At 39.9% G+C, this 14,436-nt stretch overlaps 1 protein-coding gene across 14 annotated transcripts in view; it reads left to right on the top strand.

Moving 5' to 3' along the window:
• The window catches only part of LOC135105136 (uncharacterized), a 405,375-nt gene that overhangs the window by 59,787 nt on the left and 331,152 nt on the right, over positions 1 to 14,436 (top strand). For 4 of the 14 annotated variants that reach the window (XR_010270733.1, XR_010270739.1, XR_010270738.1 and 1 more), the window contains exon 3: positions 5,016 to 5,035. The exons of the other annotated variants lie outside the window; for them this stretch is intronic. The gene's annotated coding sequence lies outside the window, so the exon portion shown is untranslated. The remainder of the gene's footprint in view (positions 1 to 5,015; positions 5,036 to 14,436) is intronic. 14 annotated transcript variants of the gene reach the window in all.

Below are 14,436 nucleotides of genomic sequence, written 5' to 3'. Positions count from 1 at the left end.
TTATTATTATTATTATTATTATTATTATTATTATTATTATTATTATTATTATTATTATTATTATTATTATTATTATTATTATTATTACGCACGCGCGCCCGCACTCACACATAAGCGCGCCCGCACTTACACACGCATGCTCGCACTCTCTCACGCGCGCTTGCACTCACTCACATACGCAAGCTAGGACTCTCACATGCCCGCTTCCACTCAATCACACGCAAGCTAGGACACACACGGACGCTCGCACTCACTCGCACACTCACTCACGCTAGCAGACACACACAGACACACACACACACACACACACACACACACACACACACACACACACACACACACACACACACACACACACACACTACAACACCACCACCGTCATGCACATCCAGACCTCCTCAGACAACATCTCCCTTCCGCACTTTCCATCAACACCAACCCACTTCATGTAGTTCATTCTGCCAAACTCCTCAACCTCACAATAGACAGCAGACGCACCTGGAACCAGCACGTCAGCTCCCTCATTAAGTTAGCCATCTACCAGTTTTATCTCCTGAGAATACTGTTGGATTTGGGGACTCCAGCGCGTGAGCTGGTGAGCGTGTACTTCACGTTCATCCTCCAGAAGCTCACATGTAAGCGTTCCCAACTTGGTCGTCTTCCCTGAATCTGACCCAGCATCATCAACTGGAACAGGTCTGGAAGTAAGCCACTCGGTAGATCCTGGCGCCCAGCTACACCACCTACCAGGAAACCCTCACCTCCTTTCACTTCACCACCGTTCTGGACAACTAACACCATCTCCTTCAGCAGTTTGCTAAAAGCTCCTCCACCCGCGGCACAGAAATCTCCTTCCGAAACCGAGCTCCCACCTTGCCACAGTGTAGGACATTGTTATAAATTGCTTCCCATACATGTTCGTACAGACATATATAAAAACATTGGAATTCCAACAACTGTAAAAAAATTATAAACAATGAACTGTGACTCGTCTCAAGTGTGTATTGCACATACATTAGCTTTTAAGTATTCCGTTAGTATTAATATAATTTAATCTCCTGTGTGTGTATATTTTAAGCCTTCGAGATGCTTATTATTTAATAAACCGTTTCTTCTTCCTTTTTTTTACTTATACAAATTTACCATAATTTATAGAGTTGCTATACATATATGTTACATTTTTATTACAAAAATTTAGGCTAGAGAAGTCACTGTTAATGCCTTCTACCTGAAGGCCTGTCTCTGTAACAACCACGCGTTCACTATAGTTTCGAAGTGTTGTCTGGAACAGCCCTCAACACTTTGCTGCACGGCATCAAACTCGTTCCACCAGCCGATGTACATACTGAGGAACTCTTTGTTGGTGCCACATTCTGCACCTGGGCTGTAGCAGCTCCCCAGAAGCACGGGTGATGGCTCTGGTGGTGGCCTCGGCTTGTCGGGCAGGCTGCCTCAGAGTCTGCAGGTAAGCCACCAGTTGCTGCTGCGCCCTGAACATGACGGTGAGGCCTGCCACGTCCCGCAGGTGCTGGGGGGTGTGCAGTGCAGGGTGAAGGCCGAGCTCACTGTCCCTGATGAGCCTCGCCGCCCGGTTCTGTACATTGTCCAGGAGATGGAGGTGCTTGCTGGCCGCGCCGCCTTAGGCCAGGCACGCGTATTCTTCTTTTCTTCTTCTTCTTCTTCTACTTCTTCTTTGTCGTCTTCATATTATTATTATTATTATTATTATTATTATTATTATTATTATTATTATTATTATTTTTATTATTATTATTTATTATAATTATTATCATCATCATTATGTGCACTTACAACACACACACACACACACACACACACACACACACACACACACACACACACACACACACACACACACACACACACACACACACACACACACACACACTTCTGTTGGTTGTGTTGCGTGTGAAGCCTTTGAGAAAAAACTTTATATCCTTTTTTCCTGTCCTTTCCCCTCATTGATTTTCGTTCTCCCCTCTTTCCCCTTTATTTCCATTTCCCTTCCTCCTCCTCTTCCTCCCTCCTTTTCCTGCTCATCCTTTCTCAGTTTTCCAGCTTATTCTCTACCTCCATTTCACGTGAAGGGGATTTTTTGTTCAACCGTATAATTTTTTATCTTCCTTTCATTTTCGATCTTGTATCTGTTTCTTTCCGTCTGTCTCTGTGCCTTTCTTTCTCTCTTTTCCTTCCCTTTTCTTTTCTTTTACTGTGTCCCTTTCTTTTTTTAAATTTTCTGCCTTATCTTCCATTATTCCTGAACTCCATTTCGTGTGTTAACTTCTACACTAAAGTTCTTTTTCTCTCTTCAATTTCCTATCAGCGGTTTCTTGGCGGCGGCGTCTCTCCTTTACTTCCTTCTCTCATCACTCGTTCCGCCTTTCTTACTACTTTCCCTTCATTAACTGTCTACCTGGCTGCCTTGCGTTCTCTCTCTTTCTCTCTCTCTCTCTCTCTCTCTCTCTCTCTCTCTCTCTCTCTCTCTCTCTCTCTCTCTCTCTCTCTCTCTCTCTCTCTCTCTCTCTCTCTCTCTCTCTCTCGTTCTGCCAGTATTCCGGGAAGATGAAGGTCTGTGATGAAACCAAGTGAAGCTTGTTCCTTGATTAAACTACGTGAGGCTCGCTCGTCCTTTCCTTCCTTATCTCTCTGTGTGTGTGTGTGTGTGTGTGTGTGTGTGTGTGTGTGTGTGTGTGTGTGTGTGTGTGTGTATTTCTTTTACATGTTTATTTTATGTAAATATAGCCAGTAAGCGATTTAAGAAAGTATAATGTAAGTATATCTTAATCTTATGTACCAGTCTTATTGTCATGTTTTCTGTTAATTACGTCATATTGATAATATTCAAATTGGTGCTGTAAATGCTTTTCTGTGTAAATATCAATTTCTCTCTCTCTCTCTCTCTCTCTCTCTCTCTCTCTCTCTCTCTCTCTCTCTCTCTCTCTCTCTCTCTCTCTCTCTCTCTCTCTCTCTCTCTCTCTCTCTCTCTCTCTCTCTCTCTCTCTCTATACACGTTGGAAGGTTATTGCGAGGCGTGTAACTTTTTTTTTTAATTGTCAGTGACGAAGGAGTGTATATGTAATTTTCATTTAAGTGTGATGCAGAGAACGTAGTGTCAACAGTAACTGCTTTCTTGAAGTGCCAGTAATGTGTATACGTTGGAAGAACAGAAGTACTCTAACAGGCATGAATGATTTATAATTATAGCCTGCACCTGTACTGTATGTACCTTACACACACACACACACACACACACACACACACACACACACACACACACACACACACACACACACACACACACACACACACACACACACACACACACACACACACACACACACACACACACACACACACACACACACACACACACACACACACACACACACACACACACACACACACACACACACACACACACACACACACTAAAAAGACTAAGAAAAAAGGAGGACAAAGAAAACTTAAACTTTTCCTTGTGATTTTTTTTTTTTATAATAATCTGTTTGAGATTATACATCAATTTTGTACCAAATTTACGTGGTGTGGTATAATAATAGGAAATGAACCTCTCGTGTACCCTGTCACGTGTACATGCAAGTTTTAACAAGGGTGAACGTTCGTGTTGTAATCTTGTATATCTATTCTTTGTGAAAATTCCACTTATTTTGGCTTCTGTTTGCTTATATCGAAGTTGAAATGTAAAGGACATTTTATTAACTCATTACTGCTTAATCATTTCATACCAAGATATTTTTTTTCCCATAATCAGCATTTTGAATTTTATATCTGTATTTTCCTTATGATAATTCCAGGTGTGTCAGCTACGGTTATATCTGTATCTATCTATCTATCTATCTATCTATCTATCTATGTTATCTCTCTCTCTCTCTCTCTCTCTCTCTCTCTCTCTCTCTCTCTCTCTCTCTCTTTCTCTCTCTCTCTCTCTCTCTCTCTCTCTCTCTCTCTCTCTCTCTCTCTCTCTCTCTCTCTCTCTCTATATATATATATATATATATAATTATTATTGTTATTATTATTATTATTATTATTATTATTATTATTATTATTATTATTAAGTTAAAGTATAAAGGAAATTGTTGTGAAAATCCATACAGCCTAACTGTAACTGTAACCCGTAAACAATTGTTCCCACTATCACCTACAGCCATTTAGTCTTATATTTGTAAGTTCCTCATGAAAATTCAAGGATCTTAGGTCTCTCCAACCTGATAAAAGTTAGAATACAATACTCCTTATTTACTGGAGTTTTACTGGAGGATTAACTGTTTCACAGCTCGATATTTCTTTCCTTAATCATCTATAACTTTTTAGACTTTTATTCGTTCTATAGCTACGCACCTTAGAGATTACGGGACTATTCTCCCTTTTTCTGTGTCGATACTCACATTTTATTATTATTATTATTATTATTATTAATATTATTATTATTATTATTATTATTATTATTATTATTATTATTATTATTATCATTATTATTATTATTATCATTATTATCATTATTATTATGTATTTATTTATTCATTCATTTATTTATTTATTTATTTATTTATTTATTTATTTATTTATTTTATTTTATTTATTTATTTTTTGACATCTGAGAATGTTGACAAAAGGCGACCGTAGCAGTAAGGGGCTTCACTGAGTGAATGAATAAGAATAAAGTAAGTGTTTTGTGTAGTATTCCGAGTTCAGTTCTTATTTTTCTCCACTCTGGATGATCCACTTGATCACGTTCTGTCTGTCTCTTTGATTTTTACTTTTGAGGATAATGATTAATCTGTTCTTTTCAGGTTTTGTTGGTAGGTCTTATTCCTTCGCTATATCAAGAATTTGTCTAAGCCTCAGATAATCCTCCTTACAAAAATATATGTAAGCCTTGATAACATATGTAATCATGTATCTTTTCTGATTTGCATTAAACTTACAACCTGTCCATATCCAAAATTATATATATATATTTTTTTTTTCAGTGCTTCCTGTTATTAGCCTTGTAAGTATAATAGACTACCACACATCGTGTTGTTAACGTAGTGACTGGAAACATGTATCTTTTCCGACTCTGAACTCTCACAGGCTTTCTATGACCAAAATTATATAGTTTTCTTAGAGCCTCATATTATTCGCTTTATATAAACTTAACTTCGTGTGACACATGGAATTGTTGACGTGGTGATTGGAACCGATACAACTCATTTCCTGTAAAGAATCAAACTGCGTGCCCCTTGCACCTGTGTTGACCCAGTTCACTGGGAGTCAGTGGCTTGGATGGCGAGGGGCGGGGTCGAGAGGGGTTGTGTGGAATGTGGTGCATCACCTCCACCTCGGGGTTCAAGCTATACGAGAGATTGTGGCACCGTACTGACATTTATTTTTTTCTCGTGCATCAGGTGGACTGCACTACACGCATGCACTCTGTTTTGAAAACAAAAAAAGGTAGTTGTATTTTATAATGATAATGAACTGATGTGGACTACTATCGTACGTTATGAATAAATTATGCAAATTATTCCAAATAATGTTGGGGCTTTGTCAAGTACCTGCAGTCAGTGCTTGAAAAATAAATTAAACTAAAATTTAAGAACATTCTGTAGAAAAAAACTGAAACCGTTCTCTCGTATTTTGTACTGATCAATGCCTTGTGGATCATGCATATAAATCCTTTTGTTTCCTAGCATTATTCTAACAACTGGATTTAAATAGTATCACTACTGAGAGCCTAACTGCTGGTCTTGTGGTATTCTGGCTGGCTGATAGGTTTCAATGCTGGAAAACTACTTTTGTACATCTCTCATAAAACGGCAACCTATGAGATAGCTTTCCTTTTCCTCCAAATGATAACCTGGTACCATCTTCCGCTAGTGAGCGCCCTTCCTTTGATATTTGCAATTAACCATAGCTAAAAATTAGAAAAAAAAAAATCTTTAAAGTGTCATTTTGTTTCATCTTCAATTTCCTCCAGCCTCCCGGATGTCGTCTTTATTCAATGTTCTAATTATCTCTGCAAGGAGTGAGGTTTTCGTGTGAAGAGCTTCACTTATACGCGAATTCTAGAGAGGACAAAATGGGAGGTTGTTTGTATCAGCTCTTTTAAGCCTCTGGTTTTATAGTAAGTCGGAGGTTTTTATTTTCTCGGTCTAAATCTTCACTCTTACAATACTCCCTTCTGTTGTGTGTAGGGCTATAATCATACAACAATGGCTATTTGTATAAACTCTCCTAATCTTCCTTTTTTTTACAGTACACTGTAGTATTCTTTCTTTTACAGTAAACTGCATTGTGTTCATAGTTACTACTCCCTTTCATTTACAATTGACACAATTGTCTCTTGCAATTCTAACAGTTGGAAATTTTCCATTCGATCATCATTCCAACTTTCCAAAGAAAAGTCAGTCATTCTCTCTTATTACTCTTCTCGGTGATAACACTGAAAACTTTTTCTTCACATTACACCTCTGGAACTTAAATTACTAACGTAGAATGATTCTGCTTTGGAAGTTGTAACTTGCCAACATTCTTTACACGTTGAAAATAAATCAATATGTCTTTTAGTTCCTCATTAGGTCCTTGGTTACGCCCTGTATTACAACGATCATATGTTGATGCATCTCATATTGCAAAGCGAGAGGTGTGTAATCTCAGGAATACGCTCACCAGGAATACGGCGTTACAGTTCGACGTGTCTCAGTCTGCCTGCCGTAGCCGGACCAGCGTTGCTAATATACGAGGCCGTCCCTTCAAAGGCTGGACAGTAATGGAGAGGTTGGAGGGTGCAGAAACCTTTAGTTTTGGTGTAGTCTCTGTGATCTTGTTGGCCGTCCTCCAGCATTTGTGAGTAAATCCTAAATTCAAAGGAGTTGAGAAAAGGAAGTGAAAAGTTTTCTGGCGACTTAGGCAAGATTGTTTTATGTAAAGGTTCCAAAGACTTCTTCATAATCTGTATTCGGTTTTGCAAGGTTGGGATGCACAGGAAAATTATTTGCCTTTTCTTTTTAAGGGTGGGAGACATTAGCTAAGAGCATAAACACGCAAACACAGACGAGAGAGAGAGAGAGAGAGAGAGAGAGAGAGAGAGAGAGAGAGAGAGAGAGAGAGAGAGAGAGAGAGAGAGAGAGAGAGAGAGAGAGAGAGAGAGAGAGAGAGGGCGCTTCCCACTCCTCCCAAAAAAATAATCATAGAATAAGAAAATACCGACTAATTTAGTTCTGAAGGTGCCTTGACACTCCTCTTTTGAAGCGGTTCATGTGTAGATAGGCTGACTTCCCCCTGTACGTTTCATGATCTACTGTGAAGTGGCCTCCATTTTGTGGGTAATGTTGCAGCTCATGATAAACATTCCCCGGCACACTGAGCTCTCTCCCCTATCCGTGCGAGGCTGAGGTCATTGCCTGGTGGAAAAGGGCTTACCGTCCCCTCCTTGCGTGACACTTCGCTCACTTTACCAGAGAGAGAGAGAGAGAGAGAGAGAGAGAGAGAGAGAGAGAGAGATAGAGAGAGAGATAGGGTTGGGGGACAGTATTTGTTTGTGTGCGTGTGTGTGTATGCCCATCCTTGTTTGTTCTCCAGAATTCGTGAAGGAATTACACACACACACACACACACACACACACACACACACACACACACACACACACACACACACACACACACACACACACACACACACACACACACACACACACACACACACACACACACACACACACACACACACACACACACAAAGAATGACCCACACTCTCCTATCCTTGAGTTTCATTGAATATCCCTCTTACCGTGCACGCCCTAAATTGATTTACCTTCCTTCCCCTATTCTTTTTATTATTAACATTGCATCCCTTCTTCCTTCCCTCTTCTCTCCCGAATCTTTTCCCAGCATCCCTTTCCTTGCCTCGTTCTCCGCATCCATCTTTCTTTCATCTTAGCCGCCTCCGTGCCTTCTTTTGCTCCATTTCCCTCCTCCGCCTCCTCCCCTTCCTCTCTCAAGGCCACTTAATGAAGCACTGATTCCCCCTTAAGCAAAACTCTTATACTGCGCTGCTCTTAGTATGTGCGTGTGTGTCTGGAAGGGGCTTGTATATGTGTGTGTGTCCACTTTTCTCTTGATATTGTATTGCGAGGAATACTGATTTATATTAGCTTTGGTGAGATTATTATGCAAAACCAAATGTCTAAGTAATGTATGTAATTAGGGAAAGGAAAGTGTAATTAAGACGCACACACACACACACACACACACACACACACACACACACACACACACACACACACACACACACACACACACACACACACACACACACACACACACACACACACACACACACACTTCTTAATTGATATCTTATTGACCACAAAGCATACTTTGTACACCAGGGATGGAGTGCATTTATCACGCCAGGGTGTTCGGGCTTTGGCCGGAACACTCGAGCGGGAGGTAACTGCACTCCAGCGCTTTTTTCGTTAGTCAGGAGGGAGGAATGGGTTGTGAGGTCGAAATGAAGGACAAATTAGTTAAATCTAGAAAGGGAACTAGCTCAAAGAAGGTGAGGAATAGCTGAAGTGTTTACTACACAAAGTGTAGAAGTATTTTGAATAAAATAGACTTGTTTAGAGGAATGGCGTGTGTAGAGAACCTTGATATCATTGTTTAAACAGAAACTTAATTAATTTTGTCAGGAAAAGTATTTGATCCAGAAGTTAAGATAGATGGTTATACACTATTCTATAAAGACGAGGAAAACAGGAGAGGAGGAGGCGTCGCGTTATTCATTAGGGACACAATTCAGTGTTGTATTAACAGTAGAATTAAAACAGATAGCAAAACAGAGTCGATATGGGTAGATATTATTAAGGAAGGATCACAGTCAGTAGTACTGGGCTTAGTGTACAGACCACCGAACAGTACAAAGGAAATTAACACCTCACTATGGCAGGAAATAAATAGAGCAGGAATGTACAGTCAGATATGTGTGGTAGGAGATTTTAATTTTAGGAATATCGACTGGAGCCTGATGGTGGGTAACGGAAGCAGGTGAATTTCTTAAGGTGATCCAGGATAATTTTTTAAAACAGGCAATCGTAGAACCCACAAGGGGGAACAATAACTAACTAACAGGGAGGAAGCAGTCACGCTGGTAGAGGTTGGAGGACAACTAGGTAACAGTGACCATTGGAAAATTAGGTAGAAATTAAAATGAGAGGAAATTTTTAGAAGCAAAAACACTTGTAAAATACCTGACTTTAGGAGAGCAGATTTTAAGGGATTGAAAAGATACTTCCAAGGAGTTGACTAGCAACGGACACAGAGTGAGGTCAGGTCCAGAACGGAGTTGAGAGAAATAAGGCAGGATGAGGGAGGTGAGGTGAGCTGTGAGGAGGCAAGAGGAGGGAAGAAGTGTCCGGAAGGGTCGGAGGAGGGAGAGAGGGGGAGATGTGTATGAGTATGTTGGAGGGTCAGGTCGTGCTGAGATGGGAGAGGTGAGGTCGAGGCGAGTAGATGAGGGAGTGGAAAGGATAGAAGGGGCCGAGATGAGAGGATTAGGTGAAGTAAATGTAGATGAGTTGTATAAATTTTTCGTAAATAAATTGCATACATGACAGTTAGCAAACATCCCGTATAGAGCAATAAGATCACACAAAAATTACCCTAAATGGATGACTGTTAGGTTAGAACACTATGTAGGGCGGAAGAGAAGTATATATATGAAATCAAAGGCAGGGGAAGAAATTTTAAGGCCACAATATAATGAATTAGTTAGAACAGTCAGGAGGTTAATGAGGAAAGCTAAAAGCAATTATGAATTAAAGGTTACCAGCCTGGCGAAGACGAACCCCAAGGAATTTTATCAGATATATAGGACGAAGAAAAAGGAAGCAATAGGTCCATTAAAGGCAGCAGATGGGGAGCTGGTTAGTTCTGGGGAGGAGATTAGTAAAATTCTGGATGATTATTTTTTAACTGTCTTCACCCAGGAAAACATGCAGGATATGTCGAATAGTGAATAGATGTTTAGAGCAGATGAGAATGAGAAGCTGACATATATTTCCATAACTAAGGAAATAGTGAAACAGGAGATAGATAGGCTAAAAAAAAGTTCAGGACACCAGGACGAGATGAAATGTATCGCAGAGTACTTAAGGAATGCAAGGTGGTTATTAGTGAGCTGTTAGTTTCTGCCTTTAGGAAATCACTTGAGTCAGGTGAGGTACCAATAATGTGGAGGCAGGCTAATGTTGTACCCATCTTTAAGAAAGGAGATAAAACCTTAAAGTCTAAATGATAGACCTGTCAGCTTAACTTCTGTTGTAGGTAAAATAATGGAGTCAATAATAGCGAAGAATATTAGGGAGCATTTAGACAAACATAACTTGATAAATCAGTCACATCATGGCTTCATGAAGGGGAAGTCTTGCCTGACGAACTTGTTAAGTTTTTACAGTAAAGCGTACGAGGCAGCAGATAATGGTGATAGTTATGACATCCTATATCTGGACTTTAGTTAAGCGTACCCCATCAGAGGTTCCCGAGAAAGGTTAGGGCACACGGGATAGATGGGAAGGTGTTAGGCTGGATAAGGTCATGGCTAAGCGACAGGTGGCAGAGAGTTGAAATAAACAGCTCTAAATCCGATTGGGGTCATATAATTAGTGAGGTGCCACAGGGATCAGTATTAGGCCCATTGTTGTTTTTGATATATATATATATCAATGACTTGGATAGTGGAATTAGTAGTGATGTTAGTAAATCTGCGGATGATGCGAAGATAGGTAGATTAATTAGGTCAGATTCGGATGCCATCGCCTTGCAGGCAGATGTAGATAGGATGAACGAATAGACGGATAGATGGCAAATGCAGTTTAATATCGATAAATGCAAAGTACTTAGCGTAAGTAGAGAAAACCCACACAGTAGATAACAGTAAACAACAGAACTCTGGTAGGTTCAGGGTACGAAAAAGATTTAGGAGTTATAGTTAGCTCTGAACTCCGTCTAAGAAAGCAATGCATAGAGCCCAGAAACAGGGCAAACAGGGTATTAGGATGAATTTTTAGGAGTGTTAAAAGTAGAAGGCCCGAAGTAATACTTAAGTTATATTTGGCTCTGATCAGACCTCATCTAGACTATGCTGTGTAGTTCTGGTCCCCACATTACAGGAAGGATATAGGTCTATTAGAATCAGTACAAAGGAGAATAACTAAAAAGATACAGGGAATAAGGAGTATTCCTTACGAGGTGAGATTGAAGCTGTTAAATTTACATTCTTTAGAGGGACGTAGGTTAAGAGGGGACCTGATAGAAGTCTTAGTGGTATAAGGGTTATAACAAGGGGGACGTAAGCAAAATTCTTAGGATCAGCAACTAGGACAGAACAAGAAATAGCGGGTTCAAGCTTGAAAAAATGTATGTTTAAGAAAGAGATAGGAAGAAATTGGTTCTCAAATAGATGAATGGAACGGACTCACTAATCAAGTTGTTAGTGCTAAGACATTAGGGAGCTTTAAGAGAAGATTAGGTGGGATTTATGGATGGGGATGATAGGTGGAAATGGGTAGGTATATTTCATATAGGGACTGCCACGTATAGCCTGATGGCTTCTTGCAGCTTCCCTTATTTCTTATGTTCTACTAAGTGTAATTAACAAGACTGTATCTTAGTCCAAACAACAACCATGGTACGTAAGACACAAGCCTTATCATTATATAACCTTGAACTATAGGGAAAAACATACAATATATAAAACCATAATATATAAAGTACACAATAATGATAATAATACATGGAGGAGAAAATGCACAGGCACTATACACCTTTACGGTCTTGCCCTTTGCATCCTGACAGCAATACAACACACCTACACACTTCGCAGGTACGTGCCGTATCTACACACAACGGAGCTATACACACAACACAACAATCCACGCTTAAACTGCAATGTGTTTGTATCAAGCTTACGTACACACATCCACCTAGACGCACGACCGGATTAACACACACACACACACACACACACACACACACACACACACACACACTTTTTCCATCCCTTCTGCTGATAAATTCTTAAACTCTACTCCAGTTTCTATTTCTCTTCCTGGGACTCGAGCTGCTTCAAAAGAGGGACTCGAACACGTGTAGTCTGACTAGTTTTCAAGGACTTTACCACTGGACAACTGTGAACTATATTGGGGAACTTTATGTATCTATTTGTTATAATTTTATTCTTACTCTTTTTTTTTTTTTATAGCTGTAAATTAAGCGTGTATTTTTCATCCCTTTTATTTTCATCCTTGGTCAGTCTCCTACACACACACACACACACACACACACACACACACACACACACACACACACACACACACACACACACACACACATGCTACGCTAATCAGTCCTTACAAAAGGCCACGTGTTGCAATTACAATATAACGGGTATTAATGGCCTTCACAGCCAATGATTCAATCCCACGGTAATGGCGACGAGGCGGAGAAAGGAGGGAGGTGGGGAGGGAGCGGGAAGAGGAGGAGAGGGAGGTAGGAGCGGGAGGGAAAGCAATTTGCATGATGTTACACCGTACTAAGTGACGCCCATTATGGCTGTTAGCTGCTGCGTTGGTGTGTCCGGCAGAATTATGATATTGGCAGGGTGTCTGACTGCTTTTCTAGATGCTTGTTGCTCCTCGCCTTCTCTCTCCTGCTGCCGGTGCTCTCCCGGCGCCCTTCATTCCTGCCTTTCTCATTGTTCCCTTGCTTACTGATACTGCCGCGCCGTCTTGTCTTAAGTATTTCCTTGCCCTGCTAATATACTTAAAATTTTCTGATAATCATGAAATTAAGTTTTCTATCTTAACTTTCCTATTGCATACTTGCTTACTTGCTAATTTTCTTCTTGCTTTTTGATATTAAGTACTTTTTTTGTTCTTTATACTTGATATTCAACTAAAATCGTCTTATGAACTTATAAAATAATTCCTAAGGACGTGCATTGACCAAAATTACTTTAGTTTTAATGCATTCTTCGATATTTTTAGGTAAATCTTCTATGTATCTACATGGAAACAGGCTACATGAAAAAGAAAAGTTTTCTTTTTACCCGCCAAATAAATAAATAAATAAATAAATAAATAAATAAATAAATAAATAAATATATAATATATATATATATATATATATATATATATATATATATATATATATATATATATATATATATATATATATATATATATATATATATATATATATATATATATATATATATATATATATATATATATATATATATATATATATATATATGAAATGAGATTACTTTCTATCTACATACGAATAAATTCTTTTTTCCATAAAATAATAATGTAACCAGGCAAGCATAGGAGGAGAGGGCGGGGATGAGCAGCATGGTAAAGCAGAGCGTCCGTGTGAGAGGAGGAGGCACGTAGAGACTAGGGGCATGGCTGTCTGGCTGGCTGGCTGGCTGGCTGGCTTGCTTGCTTGGCTGCACCTACTAATTGCCTAGATGGGTGACGGCAAGGAGGGATAACACCAGACCATGCAATTAAAAGGGAGGAGGTGTGTGTGTGTGTGTGTGTGTGTGTGTGTGTGTGTGTGTGTGTGTGTGTGTGTGTGTGTGTGTGTGTGTGTGTGTGTGTGTGTGTGTAGTGATGCTAGCCCTGTGTGTGTGTCTATATATATATATATATATATATATATATATATATATATATATATATATATATATATATATATATATATATATATATATATGTGTGTGTGTGTGTGTGTGTATATGTGTATATGTGTGTGTGTGTGTGTGTATTGTGTATTGTGTGTGTGTGTGTATTGTGTATTGTAATAATAATAATAATAATAATAAACGGTTTATTATTTAGGCAGTTGACAAACTGAAAATGTACATAGGGGATGGGGAAAAACTTAACATTAATCCTAACGGTCAGACTAATCTAGGAGGGAAATACTATTGATTGATGGCTCGCACCATGGTGGGAATCGCACTGAGTCTGTACCGGTCCGTGCGCGGCGCCTTCAGGGGCGTTATTTTGTTGTGGTGTCTGGTGGCACGGACAGGGCGAGGCGCGTCGGGCGGCAGCATGTCTCTGAGACGCGGATGATGCAGTAGTCCCTTCCCAAACTTCTCCAGAGCCTCTCGGTGCCTGGTGGATATTCTGGACAGACTCAGGGTGGTCAGGGCTTCTTCATAGGTGGTGTATGCAGGGCCAAGGATGACCCTGCACGCCCTTTTCTGCACACTCTCTAGCTGTAGCTGTTGAGTGTGTGTGAGGGAGGAGGACCACGCTGGGGAGGCGTACATGAGTTTGGGGAGGATGAAGGTGAGGTACACCCCCCTTAACTCATCTGTCGGCGTCCCCAGC

This window comes from Scylla paramamosain, chromosome 1, assembly GCF_035594125.1.
Source record: "Scylla paramamosain isolate STU-SP2022 chromosome 1, ASM3559412v1, whole genome shotgun sequence".
NCBI classification, from domain to species: Eukaryota; Metazoa; Arthropoda; class Malacostraca; order Decapoda; family Portunidae; genus Scylla; species Scylla paramamosain.
This window is presented reverse-complemented; position numbering and strand designations above follow the sequence as displayed.